The 17724-nt window shown below is 38.3% G+C and overlaps 1 protein-coding gene and 1 long non-coding RNA gene across 2 annotated transcripts in view; both read left to right on the plus strand.

The window, feature by feature from the left end:
- LOC110441625 overlaps positions 1-17724 on the plus strand; it is a 60322-nt gene that overhangs the window by 13762 nt on the left and 28836 nt on the right. The window lies entirely within an intron of this gene.
- Positions 982-4057, plus strand: LOC110441627. Its single transcript, XR_002461892.1, has 2 exons — positions 982-2693; positions 3064-4057. It is a non-coding gene; the product is annotated as an uncharacterized LOC110441627 (long non-coding RNA).

A 17724-nucleotide genomic window follows, 5' to 3' on the forward strand; every position in this document is an offset into this window, starting at 1 on the left:
TGTCTAGTACATATAGACTGAGGTGTCTCACTGTCTAGTACATATAGACTGAGGTGTCTCACTGTCTAGTATGTATGCAATAGAAGCTCTGTAAAGACTGCGGCATGTTTAAGATTTCTCTTCACTCAGTATTAGAGGTTGGGATATTGTTTATCATGACATTGTTTATTTCCTGTTATTTATGACTATGTGTAGTAGTTTCTCGTGTTTTGTAATTATGTTTGTATTCATTTTGATAATATGTTTGATTTTTTTATAGATATTATGTAGGTTTGGATGGTTTATAAGCTTCAGTTACATGGATTTTTGTATTAATAGTTTACAAGTTTTGGTGTAGTTATATGCTTTCTTTAACATGACAGGGTATGAACTTTATAAACGATGTAGATCAATATATACATTATACTTTTGTTAGACTTTGAAAATTTATATTAACACAGCCATATTAACTTCAGTGGGCAAGCCTATAAAACTGAAATCTTGCTGGATCCTTACAAATAGTGTACAAGATTTTTATAATAACTTTATGGCCTTCAATAATTTGTGATTGCTTTTACACTTTGTATTTGTTAGTGTATTTTAAAAACTGATGATTGATTAAAATGGTTGTTGATATAAATATTTTTGGTACAAAGTACAAGAAAAAATGTCTACGCATGGACTATTCATCAACACTTACATCACCATTGTGTAGGTAGTTGACTTATTGTTCATCTCAATTATATGGTACCTGTTATGTTGTATATCCTTATATGGTAGCATGATGTAGGGTTATGTTTACCATACACCCATATATGGTGACAAGGTGTAGGATTATGTTATTATACACCCATATATGGTCGCATGATGTAGGATTATGTTATCATACACCTATATATGGTATCATGATGTAGGATTATGTTATCATACACCCAGATATGGTGGCATGGTGTAGGATTATGTTATCTTACACCCATATATGGTATCATGATGTATGATTATGTTATCATACACCCATGTATGGTGGCATGGTGTAGGATTATGTTTACCATACACCCATATATGGTGACAAGGTGTAGGATTATGTTATTATACACCCATATATGGTAGCATGATGTGGGATTATGTCATCATACACCCATATATGGGGACATGGTGTAGGATTATGTTATCATACACACATATATGGTGGCATGGTGTAGGATTAGGTTATCATACACCCATATATATGGTGACATGGTGTAGGATTATGTTATGATACACCCATATATGGTGGCATGGTGTAGGATTAGGTTATCATACACCCATATATATGGTGACATGGAGTAGGATTATGTTATCATACACCCATATATGTGGTGACATGGTGTAGGATTATGTTATCATACACACATATATGGTGGCATGGTGTAGGATTATGTTTACCATACACCCATATATGGTGACAAGGTGTAGGATTATGTTATTATACACCCATATATGGTAGCATGATGTAGGGTTATGTTTACCATACACCCATATATGGTGGCATGGTGTAGGATTATGTTATCATACACCCATATATGGTATCATGATGTAGGATTATGTTATCATACACCCATATATGGTGGCATGGTGTAGGATTATGTTATCATACACCCATATATGGTAGCATGATGTAGGTTTATGTTATCATACACCCATATATGGTAGCATAATGTAGGATTATGTTTACCATACACCCATATATGGTAGCATGATGCAGGATTATGTATATCATGCATCCCTAAATGGAAGCAAGATTTAAGAGTGTATATTGTAGAATATATGGTAGTATACTATTGAAACATAAATTTACTGAATGCAACTGATGTTCTACATGTAGAAAGCTATCCCTTTCTGTGATATTTATCTTCAACAATTATTACTGTGATTGACCATATTTTAGTGGTGATCACATTTAGTGATTAACTTATTTTAGCCATTCTTTACCTGTAGATGAGCAGGTGATGGTAACTGTATGATAGTACAGGTGTACTAGTGTATATTATCTGTTAAAAGCGTTAAACAAGAGATGTAATTGTAGGAGTACTGAATTAGACAGGGGAGGGTACTTTGATAGTACTACAGCGTCAGATTAACTGGTCTGGAACTGAAATATTAACATTAATAATATAGCACTTTTGTGTCATAATATAAACAATACGAATATAGTAGTTTTTAGTGTGAGCTAGTCGTGTATCTGTCTAAACTTTTCCAGTGTCAAGATTACTATATCTCCATGTTTTAAATGTATTTCCTCACATGATCAGCCTGCTACACAAAATGAAGAAATATCTAGATCACTGATGTATAGGGTGTCATTTTTTTCATAAATGTTTTGTAACAAGTTAACCGGGTATTCATTTTAGCAAAGCTCTGCCTGGCTTAAAGAAAATCTTTGAGATGGGTTTATGAACCTTTTAGGGGGCAGGTATAATACAATTGACCTGTAAGAAGGCAGGAAGATGCTATGTAGTGTTGTGACACCTGATTTTTGCGTCATGTTTATAAACTGTTCAAAGTACTTTCGTGATATGATAGGCATATACTTACACTGGTATAGGTATGTAACTATATCAGTCATGCAGCATTCAGAATTTCTGTGAGGATTCAAAGCAATGTATACAAATCCTTCAGGGTATCTAGATATCTAGGTTTGTCTGTCTATTGATTCAGGGTATCTAGATATCTAGGTTTGTCTGTATAATGATTCAGAGGATGGGTATCTAGGTTTGTCTGTATAATGATTCAGAGGACGGGTATCTAAGTTTGACTGTATAATGATTCAGAGGACAGGTATCTAGGTTTGTCTGTATAATGATTCAGAGGACGGGTATCTAAGTTTGTCTGTATAATGATTCAGATGATGGGTATCTAAGTTTGTCTGTATAATGATTCAGAGGATGGGTATCTAAGTTTGACTGTATAATGATTCAGAGGATGGGTATCTAGGTTTGTCTGTATAATGATTCAGAGGATGGGTATCTAAGTTTGACTGTATAATGATTCAGAGGACGGGCATCTAAGTTTGACTGTATAATGATTCAGAGGACGGGTATCTAGGTTTGTCTGTATAATGATTCAGAGGATGGGTATCTAGGTTTGTCTGTATAATGATTCAGAGGACGGGTATCTAAGTTTGTCTGTATAATGATTCAGAGGACAAGTATCCAAGTTTGTCTGTATAATGATTCAGAGGACGGGTATCTAGGTTTGTCTGTATAATGATTCAAAGGATGGGTAACTACGTTTGACTGTCCATTGATTCAGAGGATGGGTATCTAGGTTTGACTGTCTATTGATTCAGAGGATAGGTAACTACGTTTGTCTGTCTATTGATTCAGAGGACGGGTATCTAGGTTTGTCTGTCATTGTTTCAGAGGACGGGTATCTAGATTTGTCTGTCTATTGATTCAGAGGATGGGTATCTAGGTTTGTCTGTCATTGTTTCAGAGGACTGGTATCTAGGTTTGTCTGTCTATTGATTCAGAGGATGGGTATCTAGGTTTGTCTGTCTATTGATGCAGTGGGCTGGTATCCAATGCTGTCTGCATATTGATTTAGATGACAGGTATCTAGGATTGAATTTTGAAGATTTGCTGACGATTTCTGGAACTTACATTCAAAGGCAAACTTCACATTTATTTGAAGAGAGGGCTTATGTAAATTAGAAATGTCTCAAATGTTTTTTTAGACAAGATACCTACAACTGTTGATAATGAGGTGACCTACCGTCAAAGCATTGTTTTTTGTTTACGTTTTTCCTTTTTGTAAACTTTGTCAATGTTTAAAATAATCCAATGACATTATAGAACTCAAATGGTAGCTGTTGTTTAATATAATTAATTTATCTTTTATGAGGAAGGCTTATGTGTGCTAATCCGTTTGTGTATATATTTTGTAGATTCTTTCCACTATGTCTATGTAATATGTGATTGATTTATGAGTAATATTTGTATTGACGTTATAAACACATCTGCTTTATAAGTCATTTTCTGTCAGCCATTTCTATGTCGATTTTTTTTCTTAATAAAAAAGTTTTTTAAAAAAGACCACCTGTATTATTGTAAGTGTCGTTATTTATGCTTGTCATGTGTAACATGTTATGTGTAACAGTGGGGTGTTAAGCTTGTCATGTGTAACAGTGGGGTGTGAAGCTTGTCATGTGTAATAGTGGGGTGTTAAGTTTGTCATGTGTAATAGTGGGGTGTGAAGCTTGCCATGTGTAACAGTGGGGTGTGAAGCGTGTCATGTGTAACAGTGGGGTGTGAAGCTTGTCATGTGTAATAGTGGGGTGTTAAGTTTGTCATGTGTAATAGTGGGGTGTGAAGCTTGCCATGTGTAACAGTGGGGTGTGAAGCTTGTCATGTGTCACAGTGGGGTGTGATGGTTGTCATGTGTAACAGTGGGGTGTGAAGGTTGTCATGTGTAACAGTGGGGTGTGAAGCTTGTCATGTGTAACAGTGGGGTGTGAAGCTTGTCATGTGTAACAGTGGGGTGTGAAGCTTGTCATGTGTAACAGTGGGGTGTGAAGCTTGTCATGTGTAACAGTGGGGTGTGAAGCTTGTCATGTGTAACAGTGGGGTGTGAAGCTTGTCATGTGTAACAGTGGGGTGTGAAGCTTGTCATGTGTAACAGTGGGGTGTGAAGCTTGTCATGTGTAACAGTGGGGTGTGAAGCTTGTCATGTGTAACAGTGGGGTGTGAAGCTTGTCATGTGTAACAGTGGGGTGTGAAGCTTGTCATGTGTAACAGTGGGGTGTGAAGCTTGTCATGTGTAACAGTGGGGTGTGAAGCTTGTCATGTGTAACAGTGGGGTGTGAAGCTTGTCATGTGTAACAGTGGGGTGTGAAGCTTGTCATGTGTAACAGTGGGGTGTGAAGCTTGTCATGTGTAACAGTGGGGTGTGAAGCTTGTCATGTGTAACAGTGGGGTGTGAAGCTTGTCATGTGTAACAGTGGGGTGTGAAGCTTGTCATGTGTAACAGTGGGGTGTGAAGCTTGTCATGTGTAACAGTGGGGTGTGAAGCTTGTCATGTGTAACAGTGGGGTGTGAAGCTTGTCATGTGTAACAGTGGGGTGTGAAGCTTGTCATGTGTAACAGTGGGGTGTGAAGCTTGTCATGTGTAACAGTGGGGTGTGAAGCTTGTCATGTGTAACAGTGGGGTGTGAAGCTTGTCATGTGTAACAGTGGGGTGTGAAGCTTGTCATGTGTAACAGTGGGGTGTGAAGCTTGTCATGTGTAACAGTGGGGTGTGAAGCTTGTCATGTGTAACAGTGGGGTGTGAAGCTTGTCATGTGTAACAGTGGGGTGTGAAGCTTGTCATGTGTAACAGTGGGGTGTGAAGCTTGTCATGTGTAACAGTGGGGTGTGAAGCTTGTCATGTGTAACAGTGGGGTGTGAAGCTTGTCATGTGTAACAGTGGGGTGTGAAGCTTGTCATGTGTAACAGTGGGGTGTGAAGCTTGTCATGTGTAACAGTGGGGTGTGAAGCTTGTCATGTGTAACAGTGGGGTGTGAAGCTTGTCATGTGTAACAGTGGGGTGTGAAGCTTGTCATGTGTAACAGTGGGGTGTGAAGCTTGTCATGTGTAACAGTGGGGTGTGAAGCTTGTCATGTGTAACAGTGGGGTGTGAAGCTTGTCATGTGTAACAGTGGGGTGTGAAGCTTGTCATGTGTAACAGTGGGGTGTGAAGCTTGTCATGTGTAACAGTGGGGTGTGAAGCTTGTCATGTGTAACAGTGGGGTGTGAAGGTTGTCATGTGTAACAGTGGGGTGTGAAGGTTGTCATGTGTAACAGTGGGGTGTGAAGCTTGTCATGTGTAATAGTGGGGTGTGAAGCTTGTCATGTGTAACAGTGGGGTGTGAAGCATCGGACCAAAATAAGAGTTTACACGACAAGCCAACGCCCGAAACCAAGGTGACACCTAAAACAGATAAAAATGCCTCAAAAAAACACGTAAAAAAAGTAAAACTGTCCTTCGGTGAACTTTACCACCACGTCCAAACCATTAACAACATTTAAGAAGAGGTAAAAAAATAATATAAGAGGAGTTGATACTAGTTTTACTCCTTATATTACTCGTTAATGATTGTGGGGTCATCCATGATGATTTCCCGTAGCCTGCAGAATTACACCAAACAATTTGGCACTGGAATCACATAACTACATTTTCAATTTATCTAAACTTGAAATGGGAATTTTAACCTACGTTAAGAATGTTCTTGGGTTTATGACATTTGGTGATGTCGGGGCAAAAGCTTTTGGATAAAACAACAAGGGCCATCAGAAAGATGAGTTACAAAACATTTGATCTCGACGGCTAAAGTCTCCAAAAGATGGTAGAAACGCCATGTTAGAAAAGAGGTGTGACCTACCCAGAGGTACCCAAAGCGTAGGTGTGCATGACCACAACTATGTGGAATTTCTCCCATGTTAATAGTTGCTAAAATGGCAGTTGAAGATAATTCACTATCCTCAAAAACAACCTAGACATAGATATTGTGTCCAGTACATCGCGGGAAGGACTAGGGAAGGGTTTATACATGTATTGAAGTCTGAGATTCCTAGAAGGGTTTATACCTGTATTGAAGGAAGTCTGAGATTCCTGGAAGGGTTTATACATGTATTGAAGCCTGAGATTCCTGGAAGGGTTTATACATTTATTGAAGTCTGAGATTCCTGGAAGGGTTTACGCATGTATTGAAGTCTGAGATTCCTGGAAGGGTTTATACATGTATTGAAGCCTGAGATTCCTGGAAGGGTCTATACATGTATTGAAGCCTGAGATTCCTGGAAGGGTTTATACCTGTATTGAAGGAAGTCTGAGATTCCTGGAAGGGTTTATACATGTATTGAAGCCTGAGATTCCGTCAATAAAGATGCCATGTCTGCAGTGCTGTGTCCATCGTCGAAATCCAGGGGTTTCGCTAACAATGCACACATCTTCTTTGCAACCCTGAAAAATATCATTGCAAAAATCGAAGGCTAGCGGTAAGTTATTTGATTGGTTATAGGAATAAAAACTTGACTAATCGCTAGGCAGATGCATCTACTTTGAAGATTACAAACGAACTGTACCCCAATTCAAAGCCTGTAGATTTTACCTTTACGCTGCTGCATGATTACTTTGATCTTGATTTAAAACATAAGACTCATGGTCTACTTGAATCGTTAATAAGATGTTGTGTTAACATATTTCAGTGTTGTCACGGTACATTCCAGATACTGAAATATAGGAATTTAAGGTAAGAATTAATCGGAAAAGTCTTCTACCATTGACTGTACACTAGAATATAAGGTCAGTCTTTGAGAGATAAAAAATCCTACCAATGACTTAATTAGATTGTAAGGTCAGTCTTCAAGGGAAAAAATCTTCTACCTTTGAATGTACATAGGAATTTAAAGTCAATTCTTGAGAGAAAAGTCTCCAACTATTGACTGTACATTGGAGTGTAAGGTCAGTCTTTAAGAAAACACATCTCCTACCATTGACTAGATTGGAGTGTAACGTCAGTCTTTAATAAAGAAACATCTCCTACCATTGACTAGATTGGAGTGTAACGTCAGCCTTTAAGAAGAAAAAAACCTCTCCTACCAATGACTAGATTGGAGTGCAACGTCAGTCTTTAAGAGAAAAAACCTCTCCTACCATTGACTAGATTGGAGTGCAACGTCAGTCTTTAAGAGAAAAAACGTCTCCTACCAATGACTAGATTGGAGTGTAACGTCAGTCTTAAAAAAACTTCTCCTACCAATGACTAGATTGGAGTGCAACGTCAGTCTTTAAGAGAAAAAACGTCTCCTACCAATGACTAGATTGGAATGTAACGTCAGTCTTAAAGAAAAAAAAACCTCTCCTACCATTGACTAGATTGGAGTGCAACGTCAGTCTTTAAGAGAAAAAACGTCTCCTACCAATGACTAGATTGGAGTGTAACGTCAGCCTTAAAAAACAACGTCTCCTACCAATGACTAGATTGGATTGTAACGTCAGTCTTTAAGAAAAAGAAAACTCATACCAATGACTAGATTGGAGTGTAACGTCAGCCTTTAAGAAGAAAAAAAACTCTCTTACCAATGACTAGATTGGAGTGTAACGTCAGTCTTTAAGAAAAAAAACACTCTCCTACCAATGACTAGATTGGAATGTAACGTCAGTCTTAAAAAAACGTCTCATACCAATGACTAGATTTGAGTGTAACGTCAGTCTTTAATAAAGAAAACTCTCCTACCATTGACTAGATTGGAGTGTAACGTCAGCCTTTAAGAAGAAAAAACCTCTCCTACCAATGACTAGATTGGAGTGCAACGTCAGTCTTTAAGAGAAAAAACCGTCTCCTACCAATGACTAGATTGGAGTGTAACGTCAGTCTTAAAAAACGTCTCCTACCAATGACTAGATTGGAGTGCAACGTCAGTCTTTAAGAGAAAAAACGTCTCCTACCAATGACTAGATTGGATTGTAACGTCAGTCTTAAAGAAAAAAAACTCTCCTACCTTTGACTAGATTGGAGTGCAACGTCAGTCTTTAAGAGAAAAAACGTCTCCTACCAATGACTAGATTGGATTGTAACGTCAGTCTTAAAGAATAAAAACTCTCCTACCTTTGACTAGATTGGAGTGCAACGTCAGTCTTTAAGAGAAAAAACGTCTCCTACCAATGACTAGATTGGATTGTAACGTCAGTCTTTAATAATAAAAAAAACCTCTCCTACCAATGACTAGATTGGATTGTAACGTCAGTCTTTAAGAAAAAAAGAAGCTCATACCAATGATTAGATTGGAGTGTAACGTCAGCCTTTAAGAAGAAAAAAACCCTCTCCTACCATTGACTAGATTGGAGTGTAACGTCAGCCTTTAAGAGAAAAAAAACTCTCCTACCAATGACTAGATTGGAGTGCAACGTCAGTCTTTAAGAGTAAAAAAACGTCTCCTACCAATGACTAGATTGGAGTGTAACGTCAGTCTTAAAAAACGTCTCCTACCAATGACTAGATTGGAGTGCAACGTCAGTCTTTAAGAGAAAAAACGTCTCCTACCAATGACTAGATTGGAGTGCAACGTCAGTCTTTAAGAAAAAAAAAAACCGTCTCCTACCAATGACTAGATTGGAGTGTAACGTCAGTCTTTAATAATTAAAAAAAACACTCTCCTACCAATGACTAGATTGGAGTGTAACGTCAGCTTAAAAAAACCCGTCCCCTACCATTGACTAGATTGGAGTGCAACGTCAGTCTTTAAGAGAAAAAACGTCTCCTACCAATGACTAGATTGGAGTGTAACGTCAGTCTTTAATAATAAAAAAAACCACTCTCCTACCAATGACTAGATTGGAGTGTAACGTCAGCCTTTAAGAAGAAAAAAACCTCTCCTACCAATGACTAGATTGGAGTGCAACGTCAGTCTTTAAGAGAAAAAACGTCTCCTACCAATGACTAGATTGGATTCTAACGCCAGTCTTTAAGAGAAAAAACTCTCCTACCATTGACTAGATTGGAGTGTAACGTCAGTCTTTAAAAAAACGTCTCCTACCATTGTCTAGATTTGAGTGTAAGGTCAGCCTTAAAAAAAACTCCTACCAATGACTAGATTGGAGTGTAACGTCGGTCTTAAAAAACGTCTCCTACCAATGACTAGATTGGAGTGCAACGTCAGTCTTTAAGAGAAAAAAAGTCTCCTACCAATGACTAGATTGGATTGTAACGTCAGTCTTAAAGAGAAAAAAACGTCTCCTACCAATGACTAGATTGGAGTGTAACGTCGGTCTTAAAAAACGTCTCCTACTAATGACTAGATTGGAGTGCAACGTCAGCCTTTAAGAAGAAAAAAAACCCTCTCCTACCAATGACTAGATTGGATTGTAACGTCAGTCTTTAAGAAAAAAAAAACTCACACCAATGACTAGATTGGAGTGTAATGTCAGCCTTTAAGAGAAAAAAACCTCTCCTACCAATGACTAGATTGGAGTGTAACGTCAGCCTTTAAGAAGAAAAAACCCTCTCCTACCAATGACTAGATTGGAGTGCAACGTCAGTCTTAAAAAACGTCTCCTAACAATGACTAGATTGGAGTGCAACGTCAGTCTTTAAGAGAAAAAACGTCTCCTACCAATGACTAGATTGGAGTGTAACGTCATCTAAAAAAACCCGTCTCCTACCATTGACTAGATTTGCGTGTAAGGTCAGCCTTAAAAAAACTCTCCTACCAATGGCTAGATTGGAGTGTAACGTCAGTCGTTAATAATAAAAAAACCCGTCTCCTACCAATGACTAGATTGGAGTGTAATGTCAGTCTTTAATAATTAAAAAAAACACTCTCCTACCAATGACTAGATAGGAGTGTAACGTCAGCTTAAAAAAACCCGTCTCCTACCATTGACTAGATTTGAGTGTAAGGTCAGCCTTAAAAAAACTCTCCTACCAATGGCTAGATTGGAGTGTAACGTCAGTCTTAAAGAAAAAAAACTCTCCTACCATTGACTAGATTGGAGTGTAACGTCAGCCTTTAAGAGAAAAAAACCTCTCCTACCAATGACTAGATTGGATTGTAACGTCAGCTTTAAAGAAAAAAAACTCTCCTACCATTGCCTAGATTGGAGTGCAACGTCAGTCTTTAAAAGACGTCTCCTACCAATGACTAGATTGGAGTGTAACGTCAGCCTTTAAGAGAAAAAAAACTCTCCTACCAATGACTAGATTGGAGTGTAAGGTCGATCTTTAAGCAAAAACTCTCCTACCAATGCCTAGATTGGAGTGCAACGCCAGTCTTTAAGAGAAAAAACGTCTCCTACCAATGACTAGATTGGATTGTAACGTCAGTCTTAAAGAAAAAAAACACTCCTACCATTGACTAGATTGGAGTTCAACGTCAGTCTTTAAGAGAAAAAACGTCTCCTACCAATGACTAGATTGGATTGTAACGTCAGTTTTAAAGAAAAAAAACTCTCCTACCATTGACTAGATTGGAGTGCAACGTCAGTCTTTAAGAGAAAAAACGTCTCCTACCAATGGCTAGATTGGAGTGTAACGTCAGTCTTTAAGAATAAAAAAAATCTCCTACCAATGACTAGATTGGAGTGTAACGTCAGCTTAAAAAAAACGTCTCCTACCAATGACTAGATTGGAGTGTACCGTCAGTCTTTAAGAAAAAAAACCTCTCCTACCATTGACTAGATTGGAGTGTAACGTCAGTCTTTAAAAAAACGTCTCCTACCATTGACTAGATTTGAGCGTAAGGTCAGCCTTAAAAAAAACTCCTACCAATGACTAGATTTGAGTGTAACGTCAGCCTTAAACAAAAACGTCTTCTACCAAAGACTAGATTGGATTGTAACGTCAGTCTTTAAGAAAAAAAAAAATCTCCTACCAATGACTGGATTGGAGTGTAAGGTCAGCCTTAACAAAATATCCTACCATTGACTAGATTGGAGTGTAAGGTCAGCCTTAAAAAACCTCTCCTTCCAATGACTAGATTGGAGTGTTATGTCAGCCTTTAAGAAAAAAATCTCCTACCATTGACTAGATTGGAGTGTAAGGTCAGCCTTAAAAAAACTCTCCTTCCAATGACTAGATTGGAGTGTAATGTCAGCCTTTAAGAAAAAAATCTCCTACCAATGACTAGATTGGAATGTAAGGTCAGCCTTAAAAAAACCCACTAGACTAGGTTGGCTGTACATTGGAGAGTAACGTCAGTCTTTAAGGTAAAAGTATCCTACCATCTACTGTACATTGGAGTGTAAGGTCCCCTACAACCGACTGAACTGTATGAAGATTTGAGCATAAAACAAATTGTGTGTGAGGTTATTTTGGGAGAATTATGAATTACTGGTAGCAATGTTATTTACTTGTTTATCAGATAACGACTTAGTGATATGGTTAGCTTTTAAATATCATCAGTAATTATTTCATGTTAATCTCCCGTCACTGTTTAGTATTCTCCCTACTGATAAATGGTTAAAAATACACATTATTTCATTACATTCTTAAGGCAATAATAATAGATTAGGCGAGAATAGACATGATTAATGTTAATTTAAACCTTATTGTGTATACGGTGTATTTCATCACCAACAGCATGACGTGTCACCTCTTGTAAAAGTTATATATAGACCTAATCAGTTGTAGATTGTAGAATATTCCTACCCGACACGGTGAAATGAGGATAAGGTATACGAGGACCATGATGTGACGAAGGTATGCTTGGATATTACCCGACGTTATAAACAGCGTATAACATAAATAGTGGTATGGTTTTTAAAAAAAAAAATTATTTCTCGGTTGTCAATATTATTTTTATTATAATACTGGTCTCGAGTACCATTCGCTGAAGTGTGAAATAATCCAAAGCTACAAAAGGTTATTAGGGTTACTTATAAAATAATTAATAACAACTGTAGCTGTGCAAGATTTACAAATGATTATGTAACTACTTCAGACTGGAATTGCTCTAAGCTTCATATACACAGCGATGTCCGTCGTCTAAGATGGCTGAGAGACTATACTAAGATGGCTGAGAGACTATACTAAGATGGATGAAATAAGTCATACTAAGATGGCTGAGAGATCATACTAAGATGGCTGAGAGACTATACTAAGATGGCTAAGAGACTAAACTAAGATGGCTGAGAGACTATACTAAGATGGATGAAATAAGTCATACTAAGATGGCTAAGAGATCATACTAAGATGGCTAAGAGACTATACTAAGATGGCTAAGAGACTATACTAAGATGGCTGAGAGACTATACTAAGATGGCTGAAAGAAGCCATACTAAAATGGCTGAAAGAATATACTAAGATGGCTGAGAGACCATACTAAGATACGTTATAGCAGTATGTAAATATGTCCAAATTGTCTGGACAGAGTTCCACACTGGGCTATCGTCGAAATTCATTAGTTCAAGTGCTAGTAGCCCGTATCAACCTATCCGCAATCTCCATGGTAGAACGTACTCCTTTACTCATATAACGTGCAACGCGTCATGACCTTTTTCCAGTTGTTTTGCGTTTGAGGTCTGATTCCTTTTGGAACTATTTTACCCATTCCATCACAAGTTATTAATTCGTCATCATTTGTATTTTCCCTTGAAGACTGATGTTGGAGTAAGGATACCTATCCGCCCTTCCCTAGAGAACCATAACATGAATTAAACATGTTCTCTGTCTAGTGACCATACAGACGACACCAGGATATGTTTGAGTACATGTCTAGGGACCATACAGACGACACCAGGCTATGTTTGAGTACATGTCTAGTGACCATACAGACTACACCAGGATATGCTTGAGTACATGTCTAGTGACCATAGAGACGACACCAGGATATGTTTGAGTACATGGGTAGTTTTGAATTAGACGTTAATGGCATAAGATACATGTTCTCTGTCTAGTGACCATACAGACGACACCAGGATATGGTTGAGGACATGTCTAGTGACCATACAGACGACACCAGGCTATGCTTGAGAACATGTCTAGTGACCATAGAGACGACACCAGGATATGTTTGAGTACATGGGTAGTTTTGAATTAGACGTTAATGGCATAAGATACATGTTCTCTGTCTAGTGACCATACAGACGACACCAGGATATGATTGAGTACATGTCTAGTGACCATACAGACGACACCACGCTATGTTTGAGTCCATGTCTAGTGACCATACAGACGACACCAGGATATGGTTGAGGACATGTCTAGTGACCATACAGACGACACCAGGCTATGCTTGAGAACATGTCTAGTGACCATAGAGACGACACCAGGATATGTTTGAGTACATGGGTAGTTTTGAATTAGACGTTAATGGCATAAGATACATGTTCTCTGTCTAGTGACCATACAGACGACACCAGGATATCCTTGAGTACATGTCTAGTGACCATCCAGACGACACCAGGATATGTTTGAGTACATGTCTAGTGAACATACAGACGACACCAGGATATGTTTGAGTACATGTCTAGTGTCCATACAGACGACACCATGCTATGTTTGAGTACATGTCTAGTGACCATACAGACGACCCCAGGATATGTTTGAGTACATGTCTAGTGAACATACAGACGACACCAGGATATGTTTGAGTACATGTCTAGGGACCATACAGACGACACCAGGCTATGTTTGAGTACAAGTCTAGTGACCATACAGACGACACCAGGATATGCTTGAGAACATGTCTAGTGACCATAGAGACGACACCAGGATATGTTTGAGTACATGGGTAGTTTTGAATTAGACGTTAATGGCATAAGATACATGTTCTCTGTCTAGTGACCATACAGACGACACCAGGATATGGTTGAGGACATGTCTAGTGACCATACAGACGACACCAGGCTATGCTTGAGTACATGTCAAGTGACCATACAGACGACACCAGGATATGCTTGAGTACATGTCTAGTGACCATAGAGACGACACCAGGATATGTTTGAGTACATGGGTAGTTTTGAATTAGACGTTAATGGCATAAGATAATATAACTATAATCAAAATAGCATATAATATTAAGACGAACCTGCGTTTCCTCTCCTCCCCAACTAGTGTACCACTTACATTATTACATGGTACGTTCAGCAGAAGTGAACGGGGTAATTTCATTCGAATTCGTTTGAAAAGTACATGTAGTGTTATTTATAATTGACATTTAATACAGTTTATCATCAATTTACCTTGGTGGATGCATTGTTTGGAAATGACTGACCAACTTTCTTCTTGTCAATATTGAAGCAACAGTCAATGACCAATCGGGGACCGTCAGCTTCAGATTGGGTTTAATGAGGAGTTTTCAGGACCTACTTCATCGGACGAATCATCGAACAGCCATAGAACTGTAGAATCAACCTAATTATCTATGTATTGAGTGATCGTTTACTTTTGCACATTTATTATCAGTCTCTCACTGTATTGCACACCTTCGACATTTTCTCACTTCTTTTAATACTTATTTCTCCTATGCTCACCTAATATGATATATCTTTGTTAGGGTAGATATTTATCATATAATTACCGGTTAACGAGTTAGTGCGATTGATTTTTCTCCATACTTTAATTAATCATCACTAGCCGAATCGTCGTTTTATATTCTCAAAGGTCTACTTTTAAACTTAAGCATATTTTTACGCTCCATTTACCCCTGTATATTTTTAAAACCTTTGTTGCCGATTCGTGTAAAAAATAGGTCAACGAAGCGGTCAGTATACATGCTGCTATCGCAGATTGGGTGGTTTTGAAATATCATATTTCTATTTATTTAATTTCAATTGTGTTTAAATATAATGCAACTGTTCCGTGTTATCCAGTTAAGGTGTATTGATGATGATCCGTTGGATCCGGTCAGGCTTTGAACCATCGTCAGACGTCTGGTGTTGTTGCCCCTTCCTGGACTCGATTACTAAATACATGATCTGTATTGTATATTTTCTGGTCTCGCATTTGGTGATGGAAGTGTAAGTCGCCAAATTTGTATCATTAGTTACTGACCGTCGCTCTGTTTGATCTTTCAATTTCCTGACATTCCATACATGTATAGTGAATCGACGCCTACCGTTGCTGTTGTGATATCGTAAAGCATCGTCATCCTCACGAGTCTATTTAGTACTCCTTGCTGTAAGATCAGTATTTTTGGGTTTCCTTATTAGGCCGGTATTTTCTGTGCAATTCAGCCATTTTATCAGCTGGTCCTGGACTGTCCTCATAGCTGTTTCTTTTATCACACTGGTCGTCGTACCGCTTGCAAAAGACATTTGATTATGCTATGAATGATACATGCATGAATGATAATCGGCATCTCTTCTCAAAGCACCGGTAGGCTGTAGTTTGAATCTCACTGCCAAACGTTTATTCTTGCATCTAGACTTTTTGGCTTGAATTCTATCCTGGCCCAATTCACGGTTTCTTCTAATGCACTGAGTCCCCACCGTGCTCAGATGTGTGAAGTGGTGGTGATTGTCAAGCCACCCGTGAATCCTGTTTGCTGGTACGTAGAATCCTGACCCTCTCGTCTCTCTTTAGGCTTCTTTACTGATGAGGTTCATTCCTACTATAATCAGGATTGGGGAGATGGTGAACCCGTTTATCTCTAAAGCGTGTCACTTTATTGTTGAACCTCAAATTGAGTCCAAGTTATTGAAATGTTTTGGGATGATGTAATGCATTATAAACTTCCAGATGAGTTATCGATGAACTGAGCCATATGCGTTTCCAAGGTCTAACCACACACACGTCAGGTCACCTCTCTTCTCTTTGGTCTCCTGTAAAAGCTGACTGATGATAATGATGTTCTAAACAGCCTGAAAACCCAGGGATGCCCCTTTCTGTGCTGACGTGTCTTGTCATGTACTCTAAGCGGTCATCCTCTTCGTCAGTACCGAGAAGAACATCTTGCCCTCCACATCAATTAAAAAAAACAAGATGGTTCGGAAATGCTTGGTGGATTTTTTCTTTTGGTACAAATCAGCATTTTGTTTTTCCCTGCTGTTCGAAATGGTTCCTTCTTCCATCATGTATTCATCAACTGCCATATGCCAACTAAAAGGATGGAGCTGAACAGTTCCATTCGGAACCATCCCATGAAGGTGTTCTCCTGAAGGTGTTTGGTAGGGTTCTACGTATAGCATCGTAAGTGGAGGCTATTGCGTTCCAGATTTTGGCATCGAGGCGTGCAGACATTGACGGAGATATACCTCTGATACCAAGAAGGTTGTGCATGGTTGTGGGGATGTATGGTGGCATAATTCTGCTATCGAGTTACCGGCTGTTTACGTCGACATTTTTTTCTGTGATGTCGACATCTTCTCATATTTTGTCGACATAATTCAAAGATTATGTCGACATCCTTAAGTCATACTAGTAAGTCGACAACTCGATGACAGAAATTTGCCACCATAGTGATGTTTAAGTGATAAAACAATCTAATTTCCAGGGTGCAATTACCCTTCAAAGTTGCAAACACTCACGGATAACACTGTTGCATAGAATCTAGTTTTCTGTATCTAAGGGAGAGTTTTAAGAGTTGCATTATGTCATGCAAGTATTCTTTATATGACCAGTAAAATGACATTATAATCATGAGTATATTCTTTGTGGATATTTTGGGTTTCCGTTAAGTTGTTCTATTGTCTGTGATTCCCATGTCTATACCTGAATGGCGAAGAAAAATCCACGATTGTGGGTTTCAAAGCCAAACATAATAAAGAAGGTCAATGGAAATGTTGTCATCTGTCCCTTAGTTTTGTTTTGAACTCTTTTTTCACACGGAATAGAGATATCTTTGATTCTGAAATGTTCTGTAACCAACGTTACAGGGAACGCACTTTTTTTGTGAATAGATATTATTTTCCATATTAGTTGACAAAAAAACCCAGTTAATTCTATAATTTCTATCGATTCCTGATATGCTATCACATTAAAATACAGGCTAAATAAATAAGATGCACTTACAACTATATAATAATAACTCATGTCTTCGGTTAAACATAGAGTAATAAGATTAGAGATCTTGTGTATGCATATAACTACAGTGCAAAGTGTTCAATTTAAATATCGCCGTGCTTAGATTTCCTCCGTTTCCTTAAAAAGTGGTATTTGTAAAATATATCAGCAAGTATTTAAAAGGGGGAGGCAAGGCAAGTTCGGCCCATTTTTATTAAAATTGTTCTTTGCAGTTTGGCGTTTGTTTCAATTTATGTGTATACACCCCAATTTGGAAGAGAAATGTC

The sequence above is a fragment of the Mizuhopecten yessoensis genome, unplaced genomic scaffold (genome assembly GCF_002113885.1).
Source record: "Mizuhopecten yessoensis strain PY_sf001 unplaced genomic scaffold, ASM211388v2 scaffold716065, whole genome shotgun sequence".
Classification (NCBI taxonomy): Eukaryota; Metazoa; Mollusca; class Bivalvia; order Pectinida; family Pectinidae; genus Mizuhopecten; species Mizuhopecten yessoensis.